The sequence below is a fragment of the Quercus suber genome, unplaced genomic scaffold, assembly GCF_002906115.3.
Source record: "Quercus suber isolate HL8 unplaced genomic scaffold, Cork oak 2.0 scaffold_423, whole genome shotgun sequence".
Lineage (NCBI taxonomy): Eukaryota > Viridiplantae > Streptophyta > Magnoliopsida > Fagales > Fagaceae > Quercus > Quercus suber.
This window is the reverse complement of record NW_027069874.1, coordinates 587,267-608,057: the sequence shown is the minus strand read 5'-3', so window position 1 is coordinate 608,057 and position 20,791 is coordinate 587,267. Positions and strand designations below refer to the sequence as shown.

The 20,791-nt window shown below is 37.5% G+C and overlaps 1 long non-coding RNA gene across 1 annotated transcript in view; it reads right to left on the bottom strand.

Moving 5' to 3' along the window:
- Positions 1–2,024: 2,024 nt before the first annotated feature.
- LOC112040713 (uncharacterized) overlaps positions 2,025–20,791 on the bottom strand; it is a 30,759-nt gene continuing 11,992 nt past the window's right edge. Inside the window, exon 3 of the long non-coding RNA XR_010624252.1 lies at positions 2,025–2,041. This is a non-coding gene — a long non-coding RNA (uncharacterized LOC112040713). The remainder of the gene's footprint in view (positions 2,042–20,791) is intronic.

The following is a 20,791-nucleotide window of genomic DNA, read 5'->3' as shown; positions in this document are numbered from 1 at the left end:
CAGTAAGTGCATTACTCTTCCTAATGCTCTTGAGATATGTAGGACACTCTTGTTTCATGTGACCAAAACCATGACACCTAAAGCACTTAAGTCTGGCGGGAATAGTGTACTGACTGCCATCCTTAGCATCCTTCTTCCCGTTGTCTTAGCTCTTGAACTGAGAAAAACTGGATTGCCTACGGTCCTTGTCGAAGCCCTTTCCATTGGCATTCTTTATAAACTTCTTAAACTACCTAGTGATGTAGGAATTCATCTTGGAATCTTCATCGTCGGAAGACTCATCCGTGTCACTACTCTTAGCCTTCAGTGCCATACTCTTTCCCTTACCCGACTTGCTAATCCTGGTTAACCTTAGCTCGTATGTCTGTAGATTGCCAACCAACTCTATCAAAGGGATCTTATTAATATCCTTTGATTCCTCGATCGAAGTGATCTTTGCATGGAATCTCTCGGGTAGAGATCTGAGCACTTTCCTTACAATCTTGGGTTCAGGAATAGTTTCTCCAAGATTGAAGGCTGAGTTCACTACGTCCTTAAGCTTGGGATAGAACTCATCAAACAACTCATCCTTCTTCATCTTTATTTCTTCAAAGCTTGTAGTGAGCCTCTGAAACTTTGAATCCTTGACAACCTTTGTTCCCTCATAGGTTATCTAGAGGATGGTCCATATTTCCTTAACAGTTTTAGCAGAAGATATCTTCTTGAACTCCTCATTGGTGACCACACTAAACAAGGCATTCAATGCTCTACTATTGAAGTTTGCCGCCTTGATCTTGGTTTCATCCCAATCGGCCGGTGCTTCCTTTGGCTTAGTCCAGCCAATCTCTATAGCTTGCCATACCTTCTCATCTAAAGACTACAAGAAAACTATCATGCGTACTTTCTAGCATACATAGTTAATGCCATCAAATAAATGAGGTATAATTAATGACTATCCTCTGTTCATGACAAACAAGGGTCAATGGATCAACACAGCAAAGATTAAAACTAATCAGAGTGTGCCTGCTCTAATACCACTTGATAGGCCAAAAACGAATAGACATTTGTGATAGATTAATTGATCAATTAGCCAAGTTTATTAATTAATCAAATTAACATACAAACGCGTGGTAGCACAAATAAATCACCGAATAACTAAATATGCAGCGGAAAATAAATAGACACAGTGATTTTTTTAAGAATGGGGAAAACCTATACGGCAAAAACCCCACCGAGTGATTTTCAGGTCACCACTCCTGAAATTCCACTATTATCACAACAAGCAGTTACAAGTAAAGGAATCCTAGTACCTTATACCAAACTACAGTTGAACCCTTACCCCAATACCCAATTGAACTTGTTTTGTAGTGACAATTTCTCCTTTTAATGCACGATTCCGAAGTACATGACTAACCAATTGCGCAGATCCCAGTACACGACTTCAATCACCAACTAGAGAAGATTGTTGGCTGCAAAGTTCTTTAGTTCATCCCAATGATGAAGATCAAGAAGATGCTCGGTCATAAAACCCTATGGTGCACATACACAGCAACTTCTTCAAGAATGATGAACTAAGGCGAAACTTTGTCTCCGATCACAATTTGCTTGAACAGACTTTTCTCAAAACTTATGCAACTTGTGTACTCTTTGACAGCCTTGAAAATAATCCTTTTATATGTCTAGGGTTAGGAGAAAAGAAGGCCCAAAGACATATTCACGGAACCCAAGAAAATCATATCAGAATTCTAAAATTCTTAAACCTCGACAGATAGGAGCTATCGAGCAGGTGTCAAGCACACGGGCTAAACAGCTTCTTAACCTTCGACACATGCTAGCTGTCGAGTTTTAATGAACTTGCATTTCTCAACTTGTTTCTTGGACCAACTTGATGACTTCAACACTTGATCTTGAAATACAGTTTCTTGAAGTATTAAAAACACCTAGATCTACCCAATTACAAATAAAGTGTGTTTTGTCAAAGGATTAGCCAATTACATAAAATAGCGACATATGTTCCTAACAAGTGAATCACATATGTCCTAACATTGCCCAACACAGAATTCTGTTTCCTACCATTTAACAAACTTCAAAACTTTGCAGATAATTCTTGTCATCTTTATAGATCTTAAACCAACTATTTTCATTGCAGAAACCAAAATACACACTCAGTTGTTCCACCACTATAAACTATACAACAAATTGAGCTAAAGCAAATCTTGGTAACACAAAATTTCATAAATGATGTAAAAGCATATTCTAGTCACAATTTGCATGAACAAGACTTTTCTTCACACTTGTGCAACCTTTGACGGCCCTTAAAATAATCCTTATGTATGTTTAGGGTTTGGAGAAAAGAAAGCCCAAACATACATTCACAGATTAGATGAAAAACAGTCATAGAAAACTGAGTTTCATAAACCTCAACAGATACCCTATCTGTCGAGTAGCAGTCGAGCCTTGGGTTGAAACAACTCTCTTTAAATCTCAATAAATGCTAACTATCGAGCTTTAATGAATAGCACTTTCTGACTTGATTCTTGGACAAACTTGCATGGCTTTAAACAAGGTTTCTTGAAGCATTAAACACATCCTAGATCTACCCAAATACAAGTAAAGTACGTTTTGTCAAAAGATTAGCCAATTACATAAAATAATGACATATGTTTGTAAAATGTGAAACACATACGTCCTAACAATTTTTCTAATTAAGTTTGTATTTATGATGAACACTTTAACCATCGTTAATGGTTAATTTGTTTTTTTCTTAAAAGAATGTATTCGTGATGCAATTGGATCCCTCCCAATAAATAATATTTGCGTTGGACCTAAGCCGTCGAAAACGGTAAAATTCTTAAAAGGGAATTCATGCCCTTATTTTTCATGTGTTTGAGAGTTTTTTTTTTTCCATCATTGTAGTCCATATATTTCATTGTTATTTGCAACAAATGTTTTGGTTGTCATCAATAGTTAAAATTTTCTTAAGATAAGAAGGTATTAGCGATGGTAAAGTAAATCTGTCACAATAAAGGTGATTTCCAATAGACATATGGTTGTAAAGAATGGTTATTTTCTTTGAATGGTGAATTTTCCTCATTTTGTCTTAAAACTCTAGAAATTTTTGTTAATTTTAAAAACTACACAAAACAACTTTCAAGACCCTCCAAGTACTTAAGGGTTATTTTGGTCATTTCAGAGGTAAAAGGTATTTTGATTATTTTGAAGATTTGAGGGGCATTTTCGTCATTTTGTATGTTTTGGGTTGTATTTTAGTTACTTTATAAGTTTATGGGTATTTCAATCATTTCCTAGCTTTGATGGGTCATTTTGGAGGCTTTAGTAGTTATTATTGGTTATTTGGTAGTTTTTATCAATATATGAGACAATGAAATGCATCCATCATGCGCTAAACTCATATTCAAATTTTGACCATTATATTGAAAGAGTCGAGTAAGATATTGGTTTTGGAAAATTTTGAGCTTAATTGGATGGTCAGATTGTGTCAATAGGGTTAATGAAAGTTTCCTAGTGTGTGGAAACAACGACACGTGTCCATCATAAGACAGATTAAGATCTAAAATCTGACCTTTGGATTGGTAGAATGTGGTGAAATATTTATGTTTGTAAAGGACAATGACAATCAAATGGTCACATTTGTCAAAATCGATCTAACTTGGTCAAACTTTGGTCAAACTTCAGAGTTGGTTCTAAGACCATTGTGTAGACACTCAATTTTGCACTCATAATTTAACCATGGAAGGTGACTGAAATGACCATTCTAAATACCCAAAAAATCATAATTGCATTTCATGCATTAAATCATTCATCACATATCATAAAAATGATCTTAAGACTCTAATGATCGCAACAATATGCCCGATTCCCAAATCGGACCATCGGATTGAAAGATATCACAATATCAAGTTTTCACGGTTTGCATGCACTTTATGTGGGTGAAGCTAATCACGTGTTATAAATTAAAATTAATTCTGATTGGTCGACAATTAAAATTCATTAAGTAATTTATGTGATTGGTTGTTGGATTTGATAAAAAATAAGCTTGGCTACATAGAATAAATTAGATAATAAGGGAATTGTTGATAATTGAGCTTTTCTAGAATAATTATCTTTCAGATAATTATTCTTTTAAGGAATTAATTATCAAATTAAAAAGGATTTTATTTAGAATACAAGTTTATAATACGTCCAAGTGCAATTCTCGACTCATAAAATCCCTAAAAAAGAGTTCAAATTGAACCAAAAGAGGAGAATGGGCCCAGCACTCAATCATAATCTACCATCTACAAATTGCAACAATAGGCAACAGCTTCATGAAAGAATTAACTTGTAAATTCCTAAAACACTGAAAACAAAACATAAACGCATGTATGGAAAATACAGTATAATCATTACTTAGTATCACAAGATCAAAATAAAAACAAGATATCCAAAGGAAATCAACATCTCAATAATCATCAAGTTTATGAAACAAGTTATAAAGAAAAAAACAATTCTCCAAGATAAAACAAACTCCACCTAAATACATACATCATCTCCCCCTAAGTACAAAAACTCAATCACACTACCACTCCCCATTTTTGTTACATATTGCCAAAGGCAATCATCTCAATCATCTGAGGGTGGATGTGGTAGAAAAGAACTCCTATACTCAATAAACTCTACTCTCAAAGCAGCTACATCAATGATCAAAGAGTCCAAAAGCTGTCCACAAGCCGCCTGAGTCGTCATAAATGTCTCCATCATGGTATAGTGTGACGACTGTGTCTCTAGAACTCTTTCAAGCATAGAGCGAAGAGATGGAGAAGCTCTAGAAGGACCAGCAATAGCAGCATCCTCATCTTCATCATCAACAGCTGTAGTAGGATCAAAATGCTCATCTCCAACTGTAGGTTCCACTTTTTGTCTATTTCCAGTTACTTCACTTGGTTTAGTTGTCTTCTTTTGAGCACTGCGTTGCTTTAGAAAAGTAGCTTCTAAGAGTGCCATCTGATGAAAAAGCTTAAAAGAGGAGGTGCACTCAAACTCAAGATATTCTAGGATCCTAAGGATAGAAACCTCAACTATAGTTTGAATGAAAAGAAAAGGGAGACAGATAGAAGCACCAATGATAAAAGCATAAAGGAATATACTCCTATCGATAAGAATGGTATGCACATGAGAAATCAGAAAGATATTATGGCAAGAAATCCTAAACAGCAGATAGTTAACTTTAGTTAACTCATGAGAGTCAAGTCTGGGCTTAGTACCCCATGTCATTGTTTTGCCACACATAAGTGACATGACATCATCAAGAGAGGGAGACTCAAAATATGGATATGTGAGGCGACTGAAAAAAAGGGACAAAGAGAATATCAGCCACTACTTTCTTAGTGATTTGATACTCCTCACCTCGAATCCAAGTAGTCAAGAAGTGACCACCGCATACAACAGAATGGACAAACAAATCAAAGTAGAATTCTCTAATTATAGCAACAGCAGGAGACTTTAAACTTGTATAGATAGGCAACCGATCCCAAGACTCTAGAATTTGCTTGACAAAAGATCCAACTCATCTAGATTAACATTCCTCTCACACCAAATGGACCTAAACTTGATCAAAGAATCGTACTTTTGATAGTTTCCAAAGTAGGATACCATTTGGAATCAAAAGGCTCCCTCTATTGGCTTAGGTTTTGGTTTTCTTAGGAACCATTTCTAAGCTCTAAAGAGGCAGAAAATAGAAAAGAGACACAAGGAACTAATGGTAGACTGCATTAGAAAGATAAAACAAAATATATGTATGCAATCTTGGAAATCTACTTGATGCATGATGCATTGACTCCAATGATGCATAAAACTAAAGCATTAAGGTTTGCAAAAACACATTATTTTGAAAATTGACCAACAAAATCAAGTTTTATGAAAAATTCCCAATTTATGAAGAACATAAACCCTATTTTTCAAAAAAACACAAATTGAGCAATTGATTATCATAAGTGTTAAACAAATTTTAATCAATCAATCAACATCAAGGATCGATTTTACCCAATTTAGCCCAATTTTACAAAATCACCAATTTCCTCAAGAACACATGAACCCTTATTTCAAAAATTTTCAAGAAGCATGAAAATTTTGAAATTAAAGCAGAGGACTCATGTTAATAGCATGCATACACAAAAACCCATTAATCATTTTAACACAAAACACCCAAAATCATCAAAAGCCCTAAAATTTTGAATTTCAAAAATTTTATGAAAATCTATGATTTATGCATGAATGAATATAATTTGATAAAAAAAAAGGAAGGTTAAAAGAGTCATACCAAATGTTGTATATGAAAACCCTTGAAGCTTTGACTCGGAAAAGACAAAAAAAAAATAAAAAAAATAATTGAAAGCTAATAGCAATCGAGAGGGATTGAAGAAAAATGAGAGATAATAGGACAAAATTGATCTATCAAACCCTTAAGAATTAGAAATATTCAAATTTTCGATCGGTCGAAAAGAATCCAGTAGCAATCGTAAGGGTACACTTAAAGATTTCGATCGATCGAGCATCAATCGAATAGGAATCGAATAAGGCAGAGAGTTTTGGCCTAAAAACTGGACAATTTCGATAGGTTGAGAATTAGCTTCGATCGATCGATCGAACCAGTGAAAATTTTGAAAATTTAAAAAACTTTGGAAATTTTGTAGAAAAATAACTTAAAATAGTTTTTATGAAATATAATGCACATGAACACAACCAAAAGATTTCAAAACCATTTTGTACTTAAGTTTTCAATCTTCAACACAACCAAGAAGTAAAAATCACTCGATTCAAAACTTCTAAAAACATTTTTCTTCAAATTCCTCTCTAATCAAGAAAATTGTATTTTCACATCAATTCATATGCAATTAAAGATGGCCAGATTAGACAACAAACATAGTCTTATGAACAAGATTTAGCATTGATTTACTTGTTGTGTGTGCAATTAGTAAATGTACAAAACAAAAAATAGGTGATAAGTAGATAAAATTTATGGGAAATTACAGTTAACCCACTTGTGGTTTGGCCCGTTTTAACAATGCCCACCCGTGGTTTGAAATTTGTCACTTAACCCACCTGAGATGGCCTCCATTAGACCCCTGTTACCCATCTCTACCATTTCCGTTAGAAATTCCTCTTTACTATATAAGCCAAAATTAAAACCCTAAAAAAAAGAAAAATGCTCTCTCCCTTTCTCTACCTTAGAACCCCCAAAAATCCCCAAACCCATAATCCCTTTCTCTCTTTACTTTGATTGCCAAAGTGAAATCCCCGAACACTTGCAAGCAAGGAGGAGGTGTGCTGAAGCTTGGGTTTTCCTCTATATCAAGTATGAAATGACTTTCTAGGGGTTTTGGACGGTGGCTAACAACAGTGGTGGTGTTGGAGGTGGTAGTGTGGTGAGGCTATGATTTGATGGTTCAGTGAGTTGGTTGTGGTGTTGGATATGTTAGATTGCTGGGTTTTTCTTATTTCTTTGTTTTTGCATCCCGATATGGGGTTTTGGGCAGTGGCTAACAACGGTGGTGGTGTTGGAGGTAGTAGTTTGGTGAGACTATGATTTGATGGTTCAATGAGTTGGTTGTGGTGTTGGATATGTTAGATTGCTGGTTTTTTTTTTTTTTTTTTTTTTTTTTTTTTTTTTTTTTTGCATCCCGATCTGGGGTTTTGGGCAGTGGTTAACAACAGTGGTGATATTGGAGGTAGTAGTTTGGTGAGGCTATGATTTGATGGTTCAGTGAGTTGGTTGTGGTGTTGGATTTGCTAAATTGCTGGTTTTTTTTTTTTTTTTTTTTTAAGAATTTTATTTTACTTGCAAATCTGGGTTTTTTTTTTTAAAACCCAGCAAAAGAGAGAGGGTTAGAGTTTTAGAGAGAGGGTTTTTTTGCTTTGTCTACCCTCTTTCGTAAAACTTTGTACTAATTATGTATATGAAAAATGATGAAACAAATTTTTTCTTGACTTGTTTTTTGATATTTTTCTTTTAGTTTTATGTGAAGAAGAAGAAGAAGGAGAGAAAAGAGGCGAGAGACATAAAATTTAATGAAAAAGACACATTTACCTCTATTTTTAACGGTGAAAAGGAGAGGTGGCTAACAGAGGTCTAATGGAGGCCATCTCAGGTGGGTTAATTGACAAATTTCAAACCAAGGGTGAGCATTGTTAACATGGGCCAAACCACTGGTGGGTTAACTGCAATTTCCCCTAAAATTTAATCAAATTTTCTACATTCTCAGTCTTCTTATTTGCAAAGTAGCTACTCAATTTTCTATACAAGTAGTTGCATTATAAAAATCTTTTTAATTCTTCCTGTTTTACATTGGCATTTACTTTTTTTTTTTTTTTTTTTTTTTTTGTGGAACCAGCTCTGGGAGGATAGATTATACACTTACTTGCTAGCACTTCTAAATATTGTGAAAATTTTTGAGAAATTTTATGTGTCCGAAGGCTTGAAAAAAAAAATTACATTAAATGACATACTCAGTAATGCCAAACTATGAACATGTCTAGGGAAAAGATTAAAATACAAAACTCACCCTTTATGTTTCACTAAATTTATTTTAGTGTTTTAACTTTGCTTTCATTCATTTCAATCCTTTAAGTTTCAAGTTTATTCAATTAAGTTCTTTCCATCAATTTATGTTAAATGTTGTGGTTAATTTCCAAATCTTTAATTTTTTTTTCAAAATTTTGAAATTAAAAAAAATCCAATTAATGATTGAAAAATATTTTCCTAAATTTTTTAACAGAAGTTGACAGAAATGCCTTAATTGAATAAAGTTGAAACTTAAAGTACATACTAAGATAAACAAAAGCAAAGTTAGATGACTAAAATGAATTTTAGTAAAATTTAGAGGGTGGGTTTTGCATTTTAGCCTAACAAAAATTACCTTATTTTCGTAGAAGAACTAGGAATATAAATGAGTTGAATGAATGTTGTAACTATTGACCAGCCATTAGGTATGGATGGTTGGCCACCTTTAAATATATAATTTTTAACTTAAATCATGAAATATTTCATTTCAATTGAGGAGGATCTTAATGGCATGTGTTTAGTTAAACCCCTTGTAACTCAATTGATTAATACTTGCTAGTGTCTTCAAATGATATTCAGAATTCAAATCCCCTCTCCCCTAACTATCAAATAAATATTTTGTTTATGGTTGTTTATTTTTTGTAAATCCGATGTTTCAATTTGCCGTTTTTAGTATTATTAGTGTGTGTGTGTATATATATATATATTTCAGAAGCTAACACTTTTAGTCAAATTTTTTCTTTTTATGGGAACTTATAATCTAATTTAGTAAGGAAATACTTTTTTTTTTTTTATTTATAGAAAATTTGGTTACAAACTTGGTTATAGCCTAAAAATACAATTCCACTTATTCATGAGTTGTAAATGTTGAATTTTAGTCTAGTAATTTGTAAACGCATAAAATTGGATACTGTCATTTGGTAAAAGAAAAACACCTCTCTCTCTCTCTCTCTCTCTCTCTCTCTCTCTCTCTATATATATATATATATCTTTTGTGTTGGGTTATAGATTGACCCCAGTTAATTAATTCAATTACCAAAGTTGATTAATTAGGTCAAATTACATGTAAATCGTGGAGGCACCAACAAATCACCAAATAAACTAATATGCAGTGGAAATTAAACGATATAGTGATTTGTTGACAAATGGAAAAAACGTCTCGCAAGGCAAAAGCCCTATTGTGTGAATTTTAGGTCACCACTCCCAAGAATCCACTAATTAAGAACAAGCAATTACAAGTATAATGAATGTTACCACTGCCCATAGACCATCCCAAAATACCAACTTACAGTTGAACCTTTCCACCAATCCCTAATTGGACTTGTTCTTGTAGAAGACTTCTTCACATGCATGGATCCTAGTACATGATTAACTCCAAGCAATTGAAAGATTGTCGTTGACTGCAAAGTTCTTCACTTCAAAGCATGTTGAAGATCTCGAAGTAGTTGGTTATAAAACCCTAAAATGCACAAACGCAGTAGCTTCTCACAGAGTGTATGAGTTCTCTAATTGAGTCTCTATGTCTTTGATGACTTTAAAATAATCCTTTTATATGATCTAGGGTTGTAGAGAGAGAAACCTTAATAATCCAAGTCATCATGGGCCAAATTTCAGACATGGGAATTCTGAAATCGTAGATCTCGATAGATCAAGCCTGTGTTAAGCTTGTGTCGAGCTTCTTCATTAAAGAAGATATTGATAAGGAACACCTTTGAGTGTTTCTAAACATATTAGTTACATGCAAAGATTCCTTAACTCCTTCCTAACAAACACTAATACGTGTTGCACTTGCACGCTTTAATTCATAAAAATGATAGAGTTATAAACTATTTTATAACATTTTTTTCAAACCGCTGATGTGTTAAGTGGTATTAGTAAGTGAAAATGTAATATAAATGGTGGACATAGATGAGAACCAGTAAAAATTAGTTACATCAACATTTTATTAAAATGTTGTAAAATAGTTTCTAGATGTAGCATTACCTAACTTGTAAACAGATTTTTTTTTTTTTTTTTTTTGTGGCCTTAAAAACATTTATAAAATCATTGCCGTGTTTTCTTAAATATGTCAAATACAGCAAACACTCCCAAAATTTGGGCTAACACCAACCAATCCCGAAATCTGAGCTAAGAATCAGTAAGAGTTGGTCACATCAACAATTTGTAAAAATGTTATAAAATAGTTTCTAGATGTAGCATTACCTAACTTGTAAACAAATATTATATATATATATAGCCTTAATAAACATTAAAATCATTGCCATTTTTTTTTCTTTTTTTGACTGAAAAGGTAGATTGCCATATTTTCTTAATTAAGTAAAATACTATAAACACCCCCAAAATTTGGGCTAACACCAACCAACCCCGAAATGTAAGTTCATGCCAACCAAACTTCGGATGTTAACTGCATTTTATCATTTTTTTTAAAGCAAAATAGAACTACAAATCTACAGCCACATTATATTTAAAGAACATGTTAACAACTCTGTTTTGCACCCACCACCAGTTATTCATTTATAGACAAACAAAATGAGTCATTTCAATAAAAACTTATCACCATTGTTGTTGCTTGCACTGTTTATAAGTGTTACTACCTTCTCTATGAATGCAAAAGCTGCAACAATTGATATCTATAATTTAGTGAGTAAGAAAGACTCGAATGTTACAATCAAATGTGGAACCGAAGTGGGTGATCTTTACCCCTATAGCGTTCCCTATGGTGACAAATATGAAATCGGTATTGTTGCTCTAGATCTCTCCTGCTCATTCAGATGGGAAGGAGGAGCACTCAGCTATCAAATGGTGTACGATTCTAAGCATGACACATGCAGTACTTGTACTTGGATTCTTAGACCTAAACCTATTGGTATATGTCTTCAAAAACCTGACGGTGAACAGTGTAATCGTTATGATGGTTAAATGTATGTTTTTCCTTGGTGTGTTGTGCGTAATAAAGAAGATTCATCTACAATAATGTTCTCCTTCTGGGTTTTAGAAGAAAATAATAATAATATTTGGAGTATTATGAATGTATGGTCTTGTGAATTTAGACATGGCAAAACGGTCGGGTCGAGTCAATCAAGTTGCGGGTCAAACAGGTTGCAGGTCAAAAACAGGTCATTTTAAGTGGATTAAAAAGGAATTTGGATCAATCGGATTGCAAGTCCAGCCAGGTTGACCTGTATTTTTCACATAAATTTTTTTTATTAAGAAAACATGTTTTTGTCATGTGGAAAGTCATGCAACAAATTACTTAATGTAAAATGCATTACTTTGAATTCACCACTTACATCAAGAATGAACTACACTTATTAATACTTATTCAATAATTTTAAAATTATTCAAATCATAACATTGCTATTTAAAACAAAATAACACAAAGATAAGTAAAACAAACACACAATAATATAATTCCTATATATATAATTTATATACTATTGATAGTCATTTTTATATTTTGTTAACTCTTTAAAAAAATTTTGTAAGGATATTATTAGGTATAAAATGTAAATTGCCCAAGCTTTTTTTTTTTTTTTTTTTTTTTTTTTTTTTTTTTTTTTTTCCCTACAATTGGCCCGTCTGTGGGAGAACTTGTGCACTATAAGCAGCAGAGGGACAATTGTTCCTACGATGCTAACTTACACAAAGTTAGGTCAGTTTTTCGTCACCGCCAACGGCACCGATTCCGATCCCATCAAAAAAAAAAAAAAGAAACAACAAACAACGACGCATTTGCTCACGAAACGATTATTGCAGAAAAATAAAAGATTCAGAGAAAAAAGCGAATAAACATTGTAGCCTTTTTATTAAATAGAGGAAAAGTACATTATACAAACAAAGGTTTAGACGGGCTTGTTCTAAAGCCAACTATACAAACAGAGGCCCAGATGGCTTGTTCAAAAGCTAACCCTAGAAAGGAAGGCTGAGGCAAGCTTGTTTTAAGGCTACCAAGAACCCCCGGGCCGGTATGGATGGTACCGGTGAGAAGAGAGGAGCAAATGCAAAAGCGCCTAATGGCCCATTCCATGATGTTCCCTTGATGCTCCCCCAGCCTCATGATAATTAAACATTGGAGGCGGCAACACCTGGGCACCGAATGTGACGTAATCTTGCGAACCTCCATCAGTGGGTAAGCTGGGCGCGAGTCACTACCAGCTTAAAGGGCAGGCATGGATGCGTGCCAGAGAAAAGCATTATGTTCTTCATGGACCTCCCCCCTAACTGCCAAGCACACTACCACTAGGATAACGCCCGAGCTTTGTCGCGCTGAAAGTATGACGCAATCTACAACCGCCACAGTTCTCGGTTGAGGAAGAAAGACCACCCTTTTTGCTCGGTCGGAAGGTAGGAACACCTTTGGCTTCCTTGCCCTTGCCCTTATCCAAGGCCATCCCATTCCCCTAAGCCCCGATCACAATCCTGGCAAGGTTATCGAAGGTGTTTAGAGGGTTAGGGGCTCAGAGTTCCTGTTGAACTTAAGTATTCATGAAGTGTGGGAGAATGATTCCCCCAGAGAGCCTTATATAAAAGGCAAAGGTTGGTAGGAATTAATCCGCACATAATTCAAAGGAAGAATTGCCAGCGACATTAATCCCAACCAATTTCCAAGGAGGCCACCAGCCGTTGGATTTGCATTAATCCACGAGAATATTAATGAGGGCGCGCCTCGCACATCGAAACATCAGGCGCATAACTCGAACAGCTAAAGGAAGCATCGTAATCAGAAGTGGCAAAAAAATTGGAGCAACGGGGCTACCACTGTGCATAAAGGCAAAGGGACAAGTCGCCCTCGTCCAGGTTAGTATTGGGCCAATTGCCCAGACTAAGGAAGAGCCCATCCTCGGCAAGGCGAGGCTGAGACAGCTATCGCTCTAAAAGCAAACATTCCAGCGTTGGGGACAAATTCCTTCACCCTGAGCATTGACGACGAAGTGTTAGACTGAACCAAGGCCTTGCATGGTCCTTGAACTCTTGAACTCAAGCCTATGGGGAAACTAACCACTTCAAGAAAAACCTGGGTACTAGACAGAACTAAGGTCTTGCATGGTCCTCGGACTCAAACCTATGGAAAAACTAGTAACTTACAGAAGAACATAAGTGTTAGACTAAACGAAGGCCTTGCATGGTCCTCGGACTCAAGCCTGTGGGAAAACTAACCACTTCAAGGAAAACCTGGGTACTAGACTGAACCAAGGTCTTGCATGGTCCTCGGACTCAAACCTATAGGAAAACTAGTTACTTACAAAAGAACATAAGTGTTAGACAGAACCAAGGCCTTGTACAGTCCTCGAACTCAAACCTATGGGGAAACTAACCACTTCAAGGAAAACCTAAGTACTAGACCGAACCAAGGTCTCGCATGGTCCTTAAACTCAAACCTATGGGAAAACTAGTTACTTACAAAAGAACATAAGTGTTAGACTGAACCAAGGAATTGCATGGTCCTCGGACTCAAGCCTATGGGGAAACTAACCATTTCAAGGAAAACCTAGGTACTAGACTGAACCAAGGTCTTGCATGGTCCTCGGACTTAAACCTATGGGAAAACTAGTTACTTACAAAAGAATATAAGTGTTAGACAAAACCAAGGCCTTATACAGTCCTCGAACTCAAACCTATGGGAAAACTAGTTACTTACAGAAGAACATAAGTAGGGGTGTCCACTGGTCGGGCCGGGTCGGGTTTGTGCCCAACCCGGACCTAACCCGACTTAATCGGGTGGATTAAAATTTGACCCGAAACCGACCCGAACGACTGCCTGGATTTTTCGGTTTGGGTCTTGTCGGTTTCGGGTTGTATCAGGTCAGTTTCAGGTTTCATTTCGAGTGTCGATTTTGGCCAGATCCGGCGAGATCTAGGCAAAATTTGGCCGGATCAAACGAGATCTGGCCGAAATCTTCGTCGTCAATGCTCGGGGTGAAGGAATTTGTCCCCAACACTGGAATGTTTGCTTTTAGAGCGATAGCTGTCTCGAACTCGCCTTGCCGAGGATGGGCTCTTCCTTAGTTTGGGCAATTGGCCCAATATTGACCTGGACGAGGGTGACTTGTCCCTTCGCCTTTATGCATAGTGGTAGCCCCGTTGCTCGGGCGTTATCCTAGTGGTAGTGTGCCTGGCAGTTAGGGGGAAGGTCCATGAAGAACATAATGCTTTTCTCTGGTACGCGTCCATGCCTGCCCTTTAAGCTGGTAGTGACTCGCGCCCAGCTTACCCACTGATGGAGGTTTGCAAGATTACGTCACATTCGGTGCCCGGGTGTTGCCGCCTCCAATGTTTAATTATCATGAGGTTGGGGGAGCATCAAGGGAACATCATGGGATAGGCCATTAGGCGCTTTTGCATTTGCTCCTCTCTTCTCACCGGTACCATCCATACCGGCCCGGGGGTTCTTGGTAGCCTTAAAACAAGCCTGCCTCAGCCTTCCATTCTAGGGTTAGCTTTTGAACAAGCCATCTGGGCCTCTGTTTGTATAGTTGGCTTTAAAACAAGCCCGTCTAAACCTTTGTTTGTATAATGTACTTTTCCTTTATTTAATAAAAAGGCTACAATGTTTATTCGCTTTTTTCTCTGAATCATTTATTTTTCTGCAATAATCGTTTCTTGAGCAAATGCGTCGTTGTTTGTTGTTTCTTTTTTTGATGGGATCCGGAATCGGTGCCGTTGGCCGTGACGAAAAACTACCTAACTTTGTGTAAGTTAGCATCGTAGGAACAATTTCCCTCAGTGCTTGATAGTGCACAAGTTCTCTCCATAGACGGCGCCAATTGTAGGGACTAGGTTTGAGCACTTTTACTGTTGAATGAGTGGACTCAAGCCCAGCTAGCCCAATATAATGAATTTGTAAAGAATGGGTTCAAGAACTTGGCCCTAACAAGCGGACAACGCCAAATGCGGTGCTCACCACCATTCGAACAAAGACGAGTTGAAATTATCCTAAAAAATCTGTCCTCGACCAGGTCTGAGGAGCTTGATTGTAGTCCTTCTCTCCTCCGAAAAAGGTCCCTTCTTTAATCTGTTTCTTCTCCTTATATAGTCCTTTTCTAATGATCCCTTTCCTCCACTTGTTGATCATCCATGCCTCTTTTGACAGCCCGTCCCATCAGCCACCTTACCAAAACTCCCAGTGAGTTGCAGCAATCGAGATAACGCTACTCAGGGGTGATTTCCCCATTAATGCTGCTTGAACATTAGTTGTGTGCATTTAATGTGGAAGTGACAGTTCAATCCTGGTTTTACTCCTCGGCCATTCTTCCACGGCTGATGTGTTGTACTTGGTCTTTCTCCTTAGATGCCTCGGAGGGATGCCTATGGTAGCCCGTTACTTCCTCCTCCCATGGTCCTGCTTTGCCGAGGACATGGCTGTCCTCGGCGAGGGCACTAGGCTTCCTCCTCCTCAGCATAAGCCTTGGGTTTGGTATAAAGTGGGCCAATGGGTTGCCGAATTCTCCAGCCCCAGAAGTTTAATTTCTTAATTTTAGAATCAAATGTGAGATCACATCATAAATATTCATTCAAGTAAGTTATTAAGTACAAAAACCAAATAGTCTAGAATAAATGAATCGTTAAAAAAAAAAAAAAAAACAGCATGGACAATTTACATTTTATACCTAATAATATCCTTACAAAATTTTTTAAAGAGTTAACAAAATATAAAAATGACTATCAATAGTATTTAAATTATATATATAGGAATTATATTATTGTGTATTTGTTTTACTTATCTTTGTGTTATTTTGTTTTAGATAGCAATGTTATGATTTGTTTAATTTTAAAATTATTGAATAAGTATTAATAAGTGTAGTTCATTCTTGATGTAAGTGGTGAATTCAACGTAATGCATTTTACATTAAGTAATTTGTTGCATGACTTTCCAAATGACAAAAACATGTTTTCTTAATAAAAAAAAAATTTATGTGAAAAATACGGGTCAACCTGACCAGACCTGCAACCCGATTGATCTGAATTCGTTTTTAATCCACTTAAAATGACCTGTTTTTGACCTGCAACCTGTTTGACCCGCAACTTGATTGACTCGACCCGACCGTTTTGCCATGTCTAAATTCACAAGACCATACATTCATAATACTCCAAATATTATTATTATTTTCTTCTAAAACCCAGAAGGAGAACATTATTGTAGATGAATCTTCTTTATTACGTACAACACACCAAGGAAAAACATACATTTAACCATCATAACGATTACACTGTTCACCGTCAGGTTTTTGAAGACATATAATAAGTGGATTTTCCATTTGGGTTTTGTAGGGACTGGGTTTGAGCACTTTACTGTTGAGTGAGTGGATCTTAGTAGAGAATGGGTTCAAGAACTTGGCCCTAGCAAGCGGAAACGCCCAATGCGGTGCTCCCACCATTCGAACAAAGACGAGTTGAAATTATCCTAAAAATCTGTCCTGGACCAGGTCTGAGGAGCTTGATGTAGTATTTCTCTCCTCGAAAAAGTCCCTTCTTTAATCTGTTTCTTCTCCTTATATAGTCCTTTCTAACGATCCTTTTCCTCCACTTGTTGATCATCCATGCCTCTTTTGAAGCCCTCCCATCAGCCACTTACCAAAACTCCCAGTGAGTTGCAGCAACCGAGACGTGCTGCTCAGGGGTATTTCCCATTAATGTTGCTGAACATTAGTGTGCGCATTTAATGTGGAAGTGACAGTTCAATCCTGGTTTTCTCTTCGGCATTCTTCCACGCTGATGTGTTGTACTTGGTCTTTCTCCTTAGATGCCTCGAGGGTTGCCTATGGTAGCCCTTACTTCCTCCTCCCATGGTCTTGCTTTGCCAAGGACATGGCTGTCCTCGGCGAGGGCATTGGGCTACCTCCTCCTCAGCATGGGCCTTGGGCTTGGTATAAGGTGGGCCACTAGGTTGCCAAATTCTCCAACCCCACAATAGCCTCTTAAAATCCTGCTGTCTGGCTCCTTGGACGGGGAGGAGGATTTTGATGTCCTCGGGCCTATACCATGGCTTGTCTAGTTTGGCCCTAAGTCAGCGTTTGAAGTCTTTTCATCTGTCAACGCATGTTTCTGGTGCTTTGATATGCGGTATGCACCCGTATTAAATTTTGGTAGCTTCATACTCCCCACGTTCAATGGTGTGATGGTAATCCAACGGTGTGGATCTTTCACCATTATGGGCAGGAAGCCTTGCACAGTTGTCTTTTGTTAAGGGGTAAATACCCATTTGAACCGGTTTGCCTCTTAACTTCTACATTCAAGGGTTCTTATGCACACACCCCGAATCCGGTCAAGTCTTCAGCCCAATTTGCATTTCTTCACAGCCTAAAAAGCCTGGGTCGGAGCGCCTTCCCTTATTTCCGTAAGTTTTCTCCTTACTCCATCTTATACTTTTCCCTTTTTGATTTTCCTCTTCCTCTACTCCTTTCTTATTTTCACTCTTCTCAGAGTCTTTTAGTCGTCTTTCAGGATGTGTAGGTTTAAGAAATTGGTTGAGTCTGAGGAGGCGATGGAGGAATTCATCGCCACTCATAGGATACCCAGTAACATGGATCTGAGGTACTGCGAGGAGGGGGATCGGTATATTAGGAGGGAGGTTGGTAAGGTAGTGATTCCCATAATCGCCTTCCTTGAAGGTGGTATAAGGATCCTTATAGGGTCAGTGATGAGAGGCTATCTTAGGCATTTTTGATTAGCCCCTACCTAGTGTGCCATTGTCGTGTTTAGGATCCTGGGTTGCGTGGATGCCTTGAACAAGAAGATGGGGTTGAGGGTAGCCCATCACGACGTGAATTGGTGCTACAATCTCCAGCACCTAATGGGTTAGTCCTACTACATGAAGACGAGGGACGATAGAGTTAGGCTCATTTAGTGTCTCCCTGAGTCTAGCAAGGGGTTGAATAAGGATTTTCTCATTGTGTCGGGGGAGTGGCACGACGGCCTTCACTGCCCGATAGTAGAGGGAGAGCTAGGTAGGGTACTCAGAATATGGGGAGGTTGATCTGCTATGTTTTCACTATTTGCATTGCTTGGTTGCTAACAGGGACTAGCTTTTCTTTTGCAGATCCACATGCCGTCAAACGACACTTCCATTTAGTTAACAAGGAAGACTTGGAAAAGGTCCTCAGAGCGGAGATCTTTGTGAATGCGGCTGACAACCAAGTTAGAACCACCTACAAGTTCCTCAAGCATAAGTCGCTTTAGAAGTCGTTCTCGGCTCCCAGACACGTGATCAGAGCTAAGGACCTTAGGCTCTGCCAAATCACCTTGGTGGAGCACGGGTTCTCATTTTCTGAAGGATTTTCCATCCCCAAGGACGTCCCGTTGGCAGGCTCTTCGTCGTCCCATTGAGCTGTAGAGGTCGAGGGAGGAAGTTTGGAAGAAGGGAGAGAAGTAGTTGATCTGGGTTCGTTTGAGGACGAATTTGGTGCATTGGACCAAGTCCATCTATCCAAGGATCCCTCTGGTGACTTGGGCATTCCCCATTTATCTGAAGTAGACCTTTTGTCACCAAGGACTGGTACTCAGGCCGAGATGGGTTTCAAGAGACAACCTCAAACTAGCCTGTTCGACCTACTTAAGGGCCAACCGGGAAAGGACACGTTGGGGAGGTCATAGTCTAAGCCTCCTTCTCCTCCACTCAAGCTTCCCCTTCCCTCGCTTAAGTCTTTGCCTGCGTAGACTAAGTCGTCCTCTACTCTGCCGGCCTCAGACCCTCAACCCAAGTCAACCGACCTGAAGAGGAAGAAGCTTTCCAAGGGCAAAGACTCAGTGGATGGGGGGAGATCTCGTTCCTCCCAAGAGGAAGATGAAGCTCGCCGACCTTCTAAGCAGCTAAGGATTGGTGGTCAGGACAAGGGAAAAGAGGTCATTCAATAGTCTGAGCCCCAAGTCTGGCTGCCTGTTGCCATGCTTCATGGGAAGCCTTTGATGGCCTTAGTCTTACCAAATGTTGTATATGAAAACCCTTGAAGCTTTGACTCGGAAAAGACAAAAAATAAATAAATAAATAAATAATTGAAAGCTAATAGCAATCGAGAGGGATTGAAGAAAAATGAGAGATAATAGGACAAAATTGATCTATCGAACCCTTAAGAATTAGAAATATTCAAATTTCGACCGGTCGAAAAGAATCCAGTAGCAATCGTAAGGGTACACTTAAAGATTTCGATCGATCGAGCATCAATCGAATAGGAATCGAATAGGGCAGAGAGTTTTGGCCTAAAAACTGGACAATTTTGATAGGTTGAGAATTAGCTTTGATCGATTGATCGAACCAGTGAAAATTTAAAAAACTTTGGAAATTTTGTAGAAAAATAACTGAAAAACAGTTTTTATGGAATATAATGCACATGAACACAACCAAAAGATTTCAAAACCATTTTGTACTTAAGTTTTCAATCTTCAACACAACCAAGAAGTAAAAATCACTTGATTTAAAACTTCTAAAAAAATTTTTCTTTAAATTCCTCTCTAATCAAGAAAATTGTATTTTCACATCAATTCATATGCAATTAAAGATGGCCAGATTAGACAACAAACATAGTCTTATGAACAAGATTTAGCATTGATTTACTTGTTGTGTGTGCAATTAGTAAATGTACAAAACTCAAAATAGGTGATAAGTAGATAAAATTTATGGGAAATTACAGTTAACCTACTTGTGGTTTGACCCGTTTTAACAATGCCTACCCGTGGTTTGAAATTTGTCACTTAACCCACCTAAGGTGGCCTCCACTAGACCCCTGTTACCCATCTCTACCATTTCCGTTAGAAATTCCTCTTTACTATATAAGCCAAAATTAAAACCCTAAAAAAAAGAAAAGTGCTCTCTCCCTTTCTCTAACTTAGAACCCCCAAAAATCCCCAAACCCATAATCCCTTTCTCTCTTTACTTTGATTGCCAAAGTGAAATCTCCGAACACTTGCAAGCAAGGAGGAGGTGTGCTGAAGCTTGGGTTTTCCTCTATATCAGGTATAAAATGACTTTCTAGGGGTTTTGGACGGTGGCTAACAATAGTGGTGGTGTTGGAGGTGGTAGTGTGGTGAGGCTATGATTTGATGGTTCAGTGAGTTGGTTGTGGTGTTGGATATGTTAGATTGCTGGGTTTTTCTTATTTCTTTGTTTTTGCATCCCGATATGGGGTTTTGGGCAGTGGCTAACAACAGTGGTGGTGTTGGAGGTAGTAGTTTGGTGAGACTATGATTTGATGGTTCAATGAGTTGGTTGTGGTGTTGGATATGTTAGATTGCTGGTTTTTTTTTTTTTTTTTTTTTTTT